Here is a 15,493-nt window from a genome sequence, read left to right on the forward strand (position 1 = left end):
TGTGGAGCTCACAGGCAGCATGAAAAAATTAATTCTCAGCTTTAATGAAAAACAAAACGTCTTCAAAAGTGTCAGTGTATATGTTTCACGTCACTCTTAGCTGATTTGTGCAATATGATGTTATGATGCCTGTGGTTGCCACAAAGTGCCTCTTGTTTACAGTTAAAGAAAAGTACTCCTTAAAAACTGTCGGATAGGACATCGTCATGCAATGGATGGATGAATGGATGGGGTGGTACTGTGCACTAAATCGTCCAGCTAGACTTGCTACACGGGGCCGTTTGGACTTCGGCCATGCTCCATTAGAAAGCATTCTCCTCCTCAGAGGGTTTTTACAGTCAAGTAATGTAAACGTGGTATATTTTCAGTCTCTTAAGCAAACAGCCTTACTCCGTTTCAGCCTGTTCAGATACTCTTGTGCTGTGCAACAGTTGCTCTGTGTGTAATGCCTATGCACTGAGAACACACAAACCAACCATGTATGAAATATTGTACAGGTAATCATGTTGCTCATACAAATCACATGTTTGTTTGTAATTGTATGTGTAAACTGCCCTTTATCTTAGTGTTATAAACTCCACATAAATCCAATAAAGTCTCATTCTTGTCAAGTTTGTTGTTTTTGACAGAATTCGAAATGTGTGCACCGAATTTGAAGCATTGATTAGGGATGGTTTATTGTTATTTTTTCTATTTAAGGATACATTTTGGCTTCAGTAACACTTTATTTTACAGTGTCCTTGTTTGTTATTATAGTAATAACTATTAATTATGCATAATTACATGCAACTATCCTAATCCTACAGTAAGTATTGGTAGTGTGGTCAAGACAAGACCAGCACTCCTTAAATTCATCTAAAACATCCACATTCACTGTCTGAGAAATGTTTTCTATTTGTGACCCTGGACCACAAAACAAGTCACATGGGTCCATTTTCTGAAACTGAGATTCATACATCATCTGAAAGCTGAAATAAATAAGCTTTCCATTGATGTATGGTTTGTTAGACTAGGACAATATTTGGCCGAGATACAACTATTTGAGAACCTGGAATCTGAGGGTGCAAAAAAATCGAAACATTGAGAAAATTTACTTTAAAGTTGTTCGTTTATGTTCGCGATTGTGCTGCATTCACTCACAAAAATAAATGTTTTATATATTTACGGTAGGAAATGTACAAAATATCTTCATGGAACATGATCTTTACTTTATATCTTAATGTTTTTTGTCATAAAAGAAAAATCGATCATTTTGACCCATACAATGTATTGTTGGCTATTGCCGTGCGACATGTGACTGGTTTTGTGATCCAGGGTCACATTTTATCAATATTGAGAATAAGACTACAGAACTGTTACCTATCAAATTAAATCATTAACAACAAAATTCATCTCTGTATTGCAGAGGTGACACAGAAGTCGCATCCTTAATCGGTACGGTTACGACTGCATAAATATTGTTGAAATTAATATTTTAAAAATTAAATTGTTTATTGAACGTTTGTGTATAATCAATATCAAGTTTGCAATCGTGCTCGTTTTAGTGAAAACGACCTTGTTTATGTGATGTTGCTTAATCATATGTTATTAAAAAATATTTCCTACAAGTACAATCATATCTTGAATTTTGTGGGCATTTGTCTTAACTTTGGTGACATTTTTCACACAATCCCACCATCTATTTCTGACCACAATCAATAGCTTATTTACTTATTTGATGTACGACCTGGCACAACAGTAACAAAAGAAATCGAATTAGAAATAAGTTATTGATTGTGCTGAGAATAAGTTATTGATTGCACTTGAAGCAGGATGCAATTTAGTGATATCCTCGCATGCAGTTGTGGTCTTGTAATAAAATCCAGAGTCCCTCTAAATGTACGCTGATGTTTAGTGGTTTAATTTGTGATTACAAAGGAGTATCTCATGATGAACTTATTTTGCAGAATTTAAATGAGACTGATCTTGAGTACTACAACAGCAAGTACAATTTATATTAGTACTTATCTTACTTAACTTTATGTAGACAGCAGTATAAATACAGCAGCACATACACACATTTTATAGTAAGTCTTTTAAAAACATGATTGCAGAAGGAATTCTTATATCAATTTGATTTGCACAAAGGGAGTTTAAATCTCTGGCCTGAGGAAGGCAGTTTAAATTCAGTACATAGTGGGTGGGTGATATCCCAGACCGCAACATAGTGTCGGCCCAGATCTGGCCCACATCTGGCCCGTGTGGAATCCACGTGTACCAGATGTAGGCCGGATCTGGGCCAACACTGTTGCTGTCTGGGATTGGAAGGACTAACTGGCCCTATAGTCACCCTGTTAATAAATTTGTGTGATAGTCCTTAAGTTGGTCCCCACTATCTTGCTGCACATTGTAACTATACTAATCAACTTATTCCTATTCTTTATATTGAGATTGCCATACCAACAAATAATGGAAAAACTTAAGACAGATTCAATAAAACAGGTGTAAAACATTTTCATAAAAGAAACATCCATATTAAAAGTTCGAAGTTTCCTCAGAAAATACATACGCTGAAGAGCTTTCCCTCTAAAAATGTCAGTGTTTGCCTCGAATTTTAGTTTATCATCGAATACAGTCCCTAAATATTCCCAGATAGTAAATGACATCTGCCCCTGTTGTGGCCCACATCTCCCACATTCTTCTGGCCCACATACCGCATGGAATGACGGCGATGACTTTACCTGTGTGTGGCTGGAAATAGCATACATATGGCCTCATCTGGGCCAACTATGGCTCAGTTCTGGCAGTGGCAAAGTTCATATAGGCTGTATCTGGCCCACACACATCAAGCCGGATTTAGTGTGTGTTGTGGCTTGCTGTGTGTGGGCCAGATATGGCCCAAATAACCTTTGCTGCTGCCAGAACTGAGCCACATGTGCCATATTTGGCCCAGAAGAGGCCCATGTTTGCTTTCTGGGTTTATACAGCTTGACCACTTACCTGATGTCCCTTTATGACAGCAGGCAACACAGGTACAGAGTTCTTCTTACTGAAATCAATGGACATCTCTTTTGTTTGGATCAGGACTCCCATCTGACTCGGTGAGGAGAGACACAAGTCATCTGCACATTTAATAATGTGTCTCCCCTCAAAGACGCTCCGACAGTCGTCAGTATATAAAGAAAACAAAAGAGGGGACAAAACACAAGACACCATTGACACGTACTCTTTGGGATCTATTGGTTAAAAAATACACCAACCAACACATACTGTTTAAGTCTAAATGAAAATTGTAAGTTTCCTCGCCAAAATAAGGGGCTGAACCCAATTAAAAGCAAGCGGACATGATTTTTTGTACCTTCCAAATGTCTTAAAATCATGTATAATTGAAAATTATGTATAATTAAACTGTAACAAGGACACCTTAAAATAAAAGTGTAATCTCTGGTTCAAGAGTATTTCAACAGCAATTGTGTCATAATGTTGATTACCGCAAACATTTCAACTCACCCCTTGCTGTTTTTGTTTAAAATATCAAGGTTACGGCAAGGCAAGTTAATGGGGCCTTTTCTTGGAGGCTTTTACAGCAGAAATATGAAGCTTATAATTTTATTAATGCACCTTCTTTAAACTGTGCAGCTGTCTAAATCCCTTTGCATATAACTTGCATTTTTTCACACTAAAATGTGTTTAGGTTTTATGTTTATGCTTGTGAGACGTGTGTATTTTTATGTTTACAAATGTCATTGTGTCTCACTGAAACAGATTTTTGCTTTTTTTTTTTTTTAAGAAAAGAAGGTGAAATCAAAATGAATAGTGGTGATTCAAAGAATTATTCCACAAAAATGGTCGATTGAGTATAACTTGCATTGAACCTAGAATATTCCTTTAAGGAGCTCAAAATTCAAATTGTAATGTGCATATTCATGAAAACAAATCAGCAGTTTTCATTCAAATAATGATTGTCTCACTCATGAAAATACTATTGGGGAACCTAGTCTTGTTTTTTCTGGCCAAATGCATTAGCATGATGACTGTTTTACTTGAGTAGGCCTCACTTTTTGTTGCCAGCTGCCAATTACAGCTCTGGTAACTGGCTGAACTCATGACTTCAGTCTCATGCTGAAGGTGCTTTTCATGTCAGCTGAAGAAAAATTCAGGAAAACGAATGTAGTTCTGTTTTTCTTTCTTTAACTTCTCTAAAACTACTCTTGGGGACTATTTAGATTTTCTCAACGGCACGAAGAAATATTTATTACCTTCTGTAAATAAACTGCCTTATGGGATACATCTTTGTGCCCAGAAAATAAACTTAGATTTTAAATATATCTCTATTAGGTTTAAAAAGAGTTCCAAGTAACAAACCCCAAACCACACTTTGTGTCTGGAGCCTGACTGGAGATCTGTTAATGTTAATGACCTCAGATTTACCCTTCTGCCCGGTTATCTATAAATAAAGGCTTCACTGTCGGACCTACAGGAGCCGTAGAGACGCTGCTTATAAACTCCATGCACGAATCTCACTAATATCCAAGACCAAATTGGTTTAATGTACAGACTGATGAACTTAGTCATCTTCACCACTGATCTTTGATATCGCCGCATCCGCTGTTTGATATGAATGTGGCATGACAAACCCTTTTAAGAGGAAATAATTTGAATTTAGTATATTATTACTCAAGGTCAAGGTCTGTTTTGCTCAGTTCATATTTGTTTGTTCTTTGGGCCAAGATTACGTGCTACATTAAATAGACGATTTAATAGAGAATCCCCTTTAAAATTGTCTAATGAGAGATCTACACACTGTCTGGGTTACAAATTACTCAAATAAGTTGCAACTCCGAAATCTATTACATTACGCTAACTTTATTTGTCTTACCCCATTAGCAAATTGTTTATTTGTTTATTGTTTTGTTCTTGTTTTAAGCGAAATAATAATATACAAAAACGAATACAGTGAGTTGAATGAAGCAGATTATAGCAAAATAGTTTTAGGATTTTAAATATAACAGTCTTTTATGATTACTTATTGCTACTGTTTTAATATATATCCCTCCCATTCTGAATATACCAATACACTACCATTTTCTTGATCAGTATTTTGTCTTGTTTTCCTATAAAACATCAAAATAACCTTGATTTATTTGTGCATTAAATACTTGCATGTTGCATAATATACTAATTTTACATTCTCTAAAATATTTGACAAATTATTATTATTATACAAATAACAAATACAATGAGTTAAAATTTAGCAGATTATATTAAAATTATGACATTTAGTTATGATTTATTTATTAAAAACATTTTAATGTGGGGCAAAAAAAAAAATCCTCACATTAAAACAAATGACTTTTTGTGCTAAATCAGGGATACCAGAATTTGTTCTAACATATCTAAAAATTATCATAACAAAATAACATTTGTGCCTCTAATGCTTTAATTGTGCCTACATCATATAATATACAGTTCAATTTGTCCTGTTTGCTGATGAAGGAAGAGCCAGCAGTGACCCAGGACAAGCTCAGCTCAGGACAGGAATCAAAAGGAGAAGTAAAGGTTTCAACACCGCCTCTCCTTTCCACATTCACATTGTGACCATGTCATGATGGACATCCTCAAACAGGCTTGCTCTCTCAACCTCGTGATGAATCACAGTGTCGCGCTGTCCCTTTTTTTAAATTTCTCTCTTTCTCTGACATATATCTGCACTGTGTTGCATCTTTACACATTCATTCATGCTGTTTCATTTTCAACATTTGCCCTGTACTTGAATCAAACCAAAAAGTGCATACACATTTTATAACCAGGTTGACACTGTTTTTTTTTTTTTTTTTACAAACTATACACAATCAAGGATTCAAGGATGGTTTATTGCCATTCCAAAAAAAAATGAGTAGCCTACACTATAAAAAAAAAGAAAATCCGTTACATTTACGGTAAAAAACTGGCAGCTGTGGTTGCCAGAAACTTCCTGTAAAAAATATGGTAAGCAACATTTTAGGTTTTACAGACTTAACTTACAATTTACAGTAATAAACCGTATTTCATTATCTGATATAATGTTAATTTACCGTCCTGATGAAGTATTAATATCTGTTTTGTACCATTGTAATACACTGACAATTAACAGTCACTGCAGTGATGAGAGTCACATGATTAATCAAAGCTCATCAAACAATTCTTCCACAAAAGAGTTAATACTAATTAATATTGAAGCTGCACAGTGTCATTCACACAAACATTAAACATCATCATGGTAACACACATGAAATTTTAAAAATACAATAAACATTAATTTAACAACATTAAATGTAACATAAAACCCTAATTTACATAACTGATTAAAAAAAAAACTATAAAAACTATGACGAAACATAGTTATTTCAACAAAAATACATCAAATGTGAAGTGTCACGCAGGGAATTGTGGGAATGTTTTTAACTGTAAATTATACAATGATTTGTTCGTTTTCACTTCCAAAAACTGTAAATTTAACGGTATTTTACAGTTTTTCACTGTAGCATTTTTACTGTCTTTTACTGTTAGAATCACGATCATTTTTATGAGTACAAGTACATGAAAGGAACGTAACTAAGTACTGAGTGTCATTGCTGTAATCAGTGTCAACACTGTGGTCTTGAGGGTTAAACAATCAGACCTGATGGCAGGCCTGGTTCTGCGGTGTGTTCCACTCGTGGCCCTGGTCATCAGATGTAACGGATGGATTTTAAGTTCTGCTTTTCTTGTCAGTGTAATTGACTGACGCTCAGGGCAGTTACCTAACAACAGCAGCAGCAGCAGCATGCATGGTAACTCCCCAAGAGGAGCATGACATAACCGCCTCCCACACGCTCTAGCCTTACAGAGAGGGAACAATGTTCTTTGGGAGCTGGGGAAAGTTTGCTTAAAAAGAAAGTTACCTTCTGTGGAAGTAATTTTGTGTGAAAAATCAAGCCTTTTCTTGGAGTTCGGGAAAAGGTTAATATGAGACTTTGCTGCTTTGCAGTTTTTTTCCACATTAGACTCTCACAAGAGGGCTGCAAATAAAAGGATGAAACAGCCTGTCTGTTTCCAGCCTGTCACAAGCGGCTCATTGTGAGACTTGCTGTTGGACACTCTTGCATAAGTAGTATTTATTTCAGTGTCTTCCAGCATGAAGACCAACATCAGACTGTGTTTGTGCTTAAAGCATGTGTAGGAGCTGCGGTCGGGTTTCACATATATGATAAAACTCTGACATACCAAATCACAACTCTTCAAATCGGAATTATTTCTCTTTTCATTATTCATTATTCATCATTCTTATCATTATTTTTGTCTTGTTTTCCAGTAAAACATTTTAGCATCTCTAAAACTAGTTACATTGAAAAATGTAAATATTTGCATTTTGCGTATAGGGTATAAATGTGCTTTTCACATCTCCCATAGTGTATGATTGCAGAAAAAAAATACCGAACACTGATGGAGCAACAGATATTGTGTGAAAATAAATCATAAAAGTGGTTTGTTTGTTTGTTTAAAAATCCTATAAATGTATAAGGTGGCAAGGTGGGCCTTTTTAACACACGGGGTAAAAGCCTCACCAGGACAAAAGGCAAAAAGTATTGATACAAATACTTTAGCTAAAATAATATGTTTTTAATAATGTTCAAGTTAACACTTGTTTATTTTGAGAAATAAAATAATTAATTTGATAAAGTCGTTAAAATTTGTTCATTTTTTTGAAAATACAGAAACGAAATTATTTAACAAAGTAAAGATTCTGAAAGCATTAAATCAGATCCCATAATAATTTAATTTGTTACTACTATTTACAGTAGTAACAAATAAATATGACATTTTATTATATGATATGATTTTTATATATTTAAACGGTTTCGTTATAAATATGGTGATAATCGCTAGGTGGACACCCAATTTGATTCTAACCATGGCTGCATCCGAATTTGCATACTTCCCTACTAGGTGAAAAACAGTAGGCTATGTGATAAAAGAAGTATTCACAGTGTTTATAAAAGAGTAGACAAAAAGTATCCAGATGGCCTAATTCTTCTGGCGAGATTCTGAAGTGTGTGAACGATGGACACTTTACTATCCCATGAGGCCACGGGAGAGGATTTATGAATGACAGTGAAGCAACGTAACTGGAGCTGGTAGGTCACATGATAATGACAACATGGCGAATGTAGTTAGTCCAGATTACGTTCCACATTCATTCTATATAGAACATATACTTTTTTTTTGTGGTTGTGAAGTACTTATTCCACATAATAAATAAATCCCACATGATTTATAACAATATAAATGTAGATCAGAGAGTGATAAGAATCTAGATAAGGTTTGTCCAAAAAGTAGCTAGATTTATTGATAGGCTTTTAAAAAAAAAAAAAAAGTCTCAAAAGGGGCAAGGGAGTTGTAAATCTAGTGACAAAATTGCTAAATTGGCAACACTGCTCTGGAAATGCAACCACATAGCATAGACGATACCGGACACTCAACAGAGGGAACTCAGGGTACGTTTACACGACAAACGACACCATTGTACAGACAACACCATTGTCAAAACGATTCCCATTCACAATGATCCACGAAAACGGCTACAAACACTGTATTCTGCTGCCAGGGTGTTAGATGGCGATGAAACACTGACTGAACATGTAATACGCATGTGCATGACGTCATCGTCTTCAGAGATTCGTGTTTTTGTTGTTTACACGGAGACCGTTTTCAATGTTTGCGTTTTCAGCCACCCACACTGCTGTTGTCGTGTAAACGAACGGCCAAACCGCATTAAAAGGTTTTACGTTTTCAGTTGAAAAAGGTGTCGTGTATACAGCCCTCAATCACAGAGAACGTAATCAAGGAGAACAGAAACAGGTGTGTGGAAACTAATTAACAGCCAGGAAGACTAATTAGGAACTCGAACAGAGCAAACAGAGTGAAAACAAAACCAAAACAGAACTTAGCTGGAAAAAGAGGGCAATAAAAGATATGATTTGGCCTCTGATCCACAGCTCTGTATACAGACAAGAGACAGAGAGCCTAAGCCAGGTAGAAACGTGTGTCTTGGCTGGAGCGGAGGGTCTGCTGACAGACAGACAGACAGACAGACAGACAGACAGGTGGGCCTTGTTACTCTCCGTCTCCAGCCAAGACAATGCAGTCATCAGCACTTCCACTGCCAACATGGCTGAGCGCAGACAGACAGAGAAATTACGACCTCTCAGTCTGTCTTCACAAAAGGGTCATGTGTAATGAGAAGTAATCTCAGTTTTATCTATGGATAATATTAATAGTTGTATGGGTAAACAAAAACTTACACATGCTGATAATCATGACGTATAACAGTGCAAGAGAGCAATAATAGTGGCTATACCAGACTGATAAAGTCAAACAACGAGACTGCGACTCCCAGCATGCTTCTGAATGGAACTCTTTTGGCTGTGGTGAACGAGGAGCTATACTCATCTCTAGCAGAGGACAAGTGTGATTCAGCGCAGTGCTGTTTAACATCAGTCAGTTCATCTGAAATGAGAACTGGAATAATCGTTATAGGCCTACTTTTTGCTAATTATTCGGAAAATGTTCCTAAAACTTGTATATTGTGCCTCAAGCATCTTTAACATGTTGTTGGTTGTTTTGGTGTTTGTTTTCTTTTGTAAAGGATGGTGAGTTGTTTTTTTAGTTGAATTAGAAGAATAGAGGGAAAGCGTACAGTAAGCTGTCCCAGAAGACTTTTGTTTTGTTATTTTCTTGAGAGTTAGGAATGTTTTAACCCTGTGGGAGTTGGAGTTTAGATTAGATTAGTTAGCTCACCAGTTTTTATTTAAGTCTTGTATATGTTAATATGTTCTTTGTTCATTTGTTTTTGTTACTTTTTGCTGCCAATACATTTCTTTTCTTTCTTTCTTTTTTTGCCCTGTCCGATTTAGTTTTTCAAATTTTGGTCCCAAATTTAGATTGTAAGTTACAGCAGTCATTACATGTATAACTCAATTCAGATACAATTAAACAAGTTGTTTCATGAAGGCTAATGTTACATTCATATAAGCATTTGAGCATGCATTTTTGATGCGCATTAACATGCCAGATAGTATGTCAGACTGACTTCAGCAGGTTTAGTGTTCACATTGTGCCACCACTGGTGACGCTTGCCCTCAAATATTATTGTGGCCATCTGTAATGAATCAAGTGCTTCCCTTCAAAAGTGCTGAAAACAAACTGAACTTAACGTTTTAATCTATCAAATAAACAGCTAGTCTGGGGTTATTGACAACAATTATAGTCATTGTTTGCTGAAGGCTAAGGTTGTGTGTGGTCTCAAAGTTGAAGAAAAGCATTTTCTCTTGTACTTCATTAAATTTGTTTAATTTCTACATCTGTTATGTAATTACATTTATACTAGCAGTACTTTGCCTTGCTCTTCTCAATTCATGCTGCAAAAATACAGCTGTAGATCAAATTTCCTCATCTGTGTGAATGAGTGCTGATCTCTCTCTGAGAGGTTTGAGTTTGTCCTTGAAATATTTTAGAAGTTGATCTGAGGAGATATTTGATTTCTTTGCCATCTTTGTGGTGTATCTAATATGATACATTTCAGTCATTTAAAAAAAAGAAAATCATAAATGTCCTTACTAATATCAACCAAAACCCCTCAGTCTGAGATACATAAGAGTTTTTTTCGTTTTTTTTTTTTTTTTTTTTTTAAGGGATAGAAAATGTGGTCATCATTTACTTTTCGTCTACGTTTTATGAATACTGTGAATTCTAAAATACTACTCTTTTCACATATTGTTCTTCTCCTACTATGGAGGTTTGCATATTTGTACACAGCCTAGTCTTGTCCTCACCTACAGTAGGCTACTATTACAGTATATTGGAAAGAGCAGCAAGAATATTCTTCACAAATTCACCGTTTGTGTTCCACAGAAGAAAGCAAGGAATACAGGTTTGAAACAACATGAGGATGAAAACAATAGTAGGTGAAGTATCCCTTTAAGGAACAGCCACTCATTGGACACATATGTCTATATGCAGCTACAGTATTGTAACATCTGCTATGTGCGTGGATTCTTCTCAAGCCCATCTGGGAGAAGCTCCCTGCGGTCTCCAGAGCCTTGCTGGGAGAGATAGATGTCCTGTCTGAGCCGGCCTGTTTAGGGCTCAACCTGTGCCCTAAACCCAATGACCCTAGGGAGGTGAGGGGACACACTACAGCAGTCGCTTCCCCCCTCCCCATCCCCCTACACTCTCTTATGAAGCCAGAACAAGGCCAGAGGAGAGCAGACACAGAGCCGAAGCTTCCCCTGGGGAGCCTTACTGAAGCCTTTCATGTTCTCCACAAGACTGCACTATGGACAACATGAACTGAGGATGTATAAAAAATTTCTTCTTCTTTCTTTCTTTCTTTCTTTTTTTTTATGAAGGAATGACCTTGCAGGAGCATTTGATCAAAAACTCTGTATGTGGATGGAAAAAACAAAGAAAGGGAAGATGAAAAAGAGACAAAGGATCCATATTTAAATGTGAAGTTCAGCGAACCCTCAATGAGTCAGTTGTTTTCTCTTCCTCGCCCCAAAGTCTTTATAAAATCACTTCTTCCCACTGGTTGTGTACTAAATCTATATTTACTCAAGCTACTTTTATTCAGGCCCTGTTGCCTTGTAAAAGCTCCTTTGATTTTAAAAGAGCGGTAAACAAATAGCAACACTTCTGCCATATGGGTTTACTGAATACCTTATTGATTAGATAAACACAAAGACATAAAAAAGACATACAAAATGAAACCTTCTTTCATGTTCTAGATGCAGTGGTAGAATATGGCTCATGGTGAACTTAGCAACACTTTGGTTTTTATGTGCAACTACTTTTTTTTAGCATAACACTTCACACTTTAGCATAATACACATTTTTGAAAGAAGTCTCTTATGTTCACCAAGTCTGCATTTATTTGATCAAGAATACAAAACAATGATATTGTGAAATATTATTACAATGTAAAAGAACTGTTTTTGCTGCTTTATATTTTTGTGGAAACTGCCATTCAAAAGTTTGGGCTAAGTAAGTTTAAAAAAATAAATAATTATTCCGCAAGGATGCATTAAATTGATCAAAAGTGACAGTTTTTTTCAACATTGATAAAAAAAAAAAACATTATTAATAATTGTGCACCAATAATAATTGAACACCAAATTAGCACATTTGTAAGACTTGAAAACTTTTACATTTTAATCATATTTTACAATATGATTATTTTCACTTTAATTTTGATCGAATAAATGCAGCCTTGGTGATCATATAAGAGACTTTAACATTTTTTTATTTTAAATACTTTTGATGCAATGATACAAGCAATCAAGCAGTTGACATTTGCTATGTAGTATATATTGTTTTATATGTTTATCGAACTTTATATAAAGAACTGGGTGATCATTTAGTTTGCGATGCGATTTGAGATGATGTACAATCAAGCAGTTTAGATTTTTCTATATAGTGTATATAACTTTACCTGAGTATGCTGCATGTATGCAGATAAAGATGGATATACTATTTATCTTTTATATAGATAGGCCTAGTTGTGCAATAACATGTTGCATTGATATAAATTGGCTGCACATTTGAGGCTTTAAAGCTCAATGAGAGCTTTAACCTGGACAGAAATCACACACAGAAGGCTGGAAACACGACCGCCTCGCATCAATAGTGCTACACACCAGCGCACACTCTGGTTCCCACAATCTGTTAAAACAGTTGAAGAGGTCACTTTCTCTCATATAACCCGCCCCCTCGCTCCGCCGCACAGCTGTCTTTCGTTTGGATTAAGCCAAGAATAAAGCAGGAAGTGGAAATTAAACAAGGGCAGAGTCATGTAAGTTATCAAGGATGGAGAAACCTGTATCCAACAACCCATGGAGTGGGTAGGACATCAAAGTTTGCTCATCAAAAGAAATTATAACAGAAAGCAGAGAAATGATGGCTTTATTTCATTACACTGCTGCTTTCATTCTGTAGTTTTGTAGCCAGTCAAAGGATGTTTCTTCAGCTATGGGCATTTTTTGATATCACTGTGTGGTGAAAATGACATTTGAGAATAATTTTTATTGCTATGTATCCTAAACACACACTTTTTGACAAATATAGCTTGATTTACAAGTGACATTCACTTGTCTTCACACATCACATCTGTCATACTGTATTTCATCTCAAGTTCGTCCAGACAGACTGGAATAGTAAATAGTGTCGGCCCAGATCCGGGCCACATCTGGTACATGTGGATTCAGAACTTTTGAAAAAACTGTATTGTGGTCAACATGTTGGTTGTGGTGGTAACTAAATTTAAATAACTGAACTAAATGATTTTCAAACAAAAATATTTAAAGGCTTATTTTATAATGCATTGTCACATTTTAGTTTTTTTTTTTTATGGGAAAACAATAGCAAAAAGCAGTTCTGTCATTTTCTATATTTTTTCTCCTAAACCATAGCTTTCCTAATTATGCATTAATGCAGTGACATTATACAATGACACATTGTTTTAATGCGATAGTCATTTTACAAAAGAAGAAAAAAAGATAAAAAATTAAAGTAAAAAAAATATATACTTTTGCCAGTAAAAAAATCTATAATTAAAATATTACGTTTGATGGCCAAGCATTCAAGTGGATGATACCAAGCTGAACTGTCTGGGATAGAAGCTCTTGCTTTCTCATTTTCCCACACTGCTGCTTGACATTCAGAAACATTTTGTACCACTTAAGTAAAAGCCATGATTGTATATATAGATTCCATTAATACAGACAGGATCTCTTCATTTTAATCCTGCCTCCAGAAGTAATAAAAGAGACCAGACGCGCAGACCTCTGGAAATGACTTACATTAAAAGAGTTCATGAATCAAAACCATAGCATGTTTACATCTAAACATGGAGCTCAGCTGCTGGATGGCTAGATTATTTCATCAGAGGCAAAAATGAGGCGAAAATTTGTGATTAAGCCAGCCAGAGACATCTTTATTGAGATCATTTTACATAGTTGGACCTGAGAATGTGTGTTCAGTGTGTTCCTCCTTTTCTATTCATTTGCTCTGTTTGCTTTGGCTGGCTATCACTGAAGGAAAAGGATCTTTTTTTCCTCCTGCAAGGCCGGAGGAGGCCTGTATACGCGTGTGCTCTCCGCTCAGGCCAGCGAGATGTTGGCCAACACTGCCTCTCTTGTTCTGCCTGTCTCTGTGTTACAAGAGGTCATGGGATGAGTCACACATGAAGGCAATGCATAGAAGCAACGCGGCAGACCTTTACAGCTTCTGCAGGTGGATAAATACCACACAAAAGCAATGACGGAAAGATGTGTGTGTTTGTGTTGTAGTCTGCTTTTCAGACCATAGAGCACCATCAGAAACAGAAGGGTTCAACTGTCACAGACGGTAATGTGCTGGAACTTGCGCTGTTTATCTTCAAACTCCTAAATAGTGATGATATTGTAAGTTACTTTTAACCATTTGGTCTCAAGGTGTTTTTAGTGGATCTTTGCTCAGGTTTTTTTCTCTGCCAATTTTGAACGGTATATATCATTATCTTTTCAGCAAACCTTTGCTGTGCTTGAAAAGTGTGCTGTCCTTTTATGAAGGCCACTTATTTTGTATACTGTAACTTTATTTTTATACATTTTAACAAAAACAACAATGAACTAAAATTCCTTGACAACAACAGTGACCCAAATAAAAGAGATAGACCAATAGAAAAAGTGGAAAAGAAAATGCATAAAACACTATGCAATGGTAAAATGAAAGAAAAGAAACAACAGGGAATAAGTGAAAGTTCCACACCGATCAGTTCACCCTCAATGCCTCAATACATATACTAATAGGTATCCACCTTTGTATGAAAATGTCATATTAGTGCATTTTTATGCATTCATATTTTTTGATGTCACTGTACTTTTATTAAGTGTTTGTGGGTTTTTTGATCAAGGTCTGCTTATTCAAGAATTTATACAAAACAGAATAGCATACTGTCACACGAATGAAGATGATGAAGATGGATGACAGGATTATAAAACATAAACAAGGTTTTATTCAACTAGAAGGTAGCAAATGTAACACAAACAATAACCGTCAACTAAAGACTGAACACAGAGGAACTAAATACACAGAGGTAACAAACTGAATGATGTGCAGCTGTGGTGGAAGATTAGTGTCCATGGGAACAGATGAGTGGTGGGAAACTGATACAAAGAAACATGTGACTGATGACAACAAACTGAAAGTTCATGAAAGTGAAACTAAAGATGAGTGAGTCCAGATAACCGTGACATACTATATGCAGTACAGCACTGAAGGATTTTGTATATGAACAGAGCCGGATCTGTGCCTGACTCTTTGCTCTTAAAACCAGGACGAACCAAAAGAACTCTGGTCCCGGTGAACTCCAGCACTCCCCTGACAGTTCATACAACCTCCCCGCTCCATGTTTGTCTCAAAGTTCAATGTAAGTCCACCAAAAATGGAAACTGTG

Source organism: Scardinius erythrophthalmus (assembly GCF_964197995.2).
Source record: "Scardinius erythrophthalmus genome assembly, chromosome: 18".
Lineage (NCBI taxonomy): Eukaryota > Metazoa > Chordata > Actinopteri > Cypriniformes > Leuciscidae > Scardinius > Scardinius erythrophthalmus.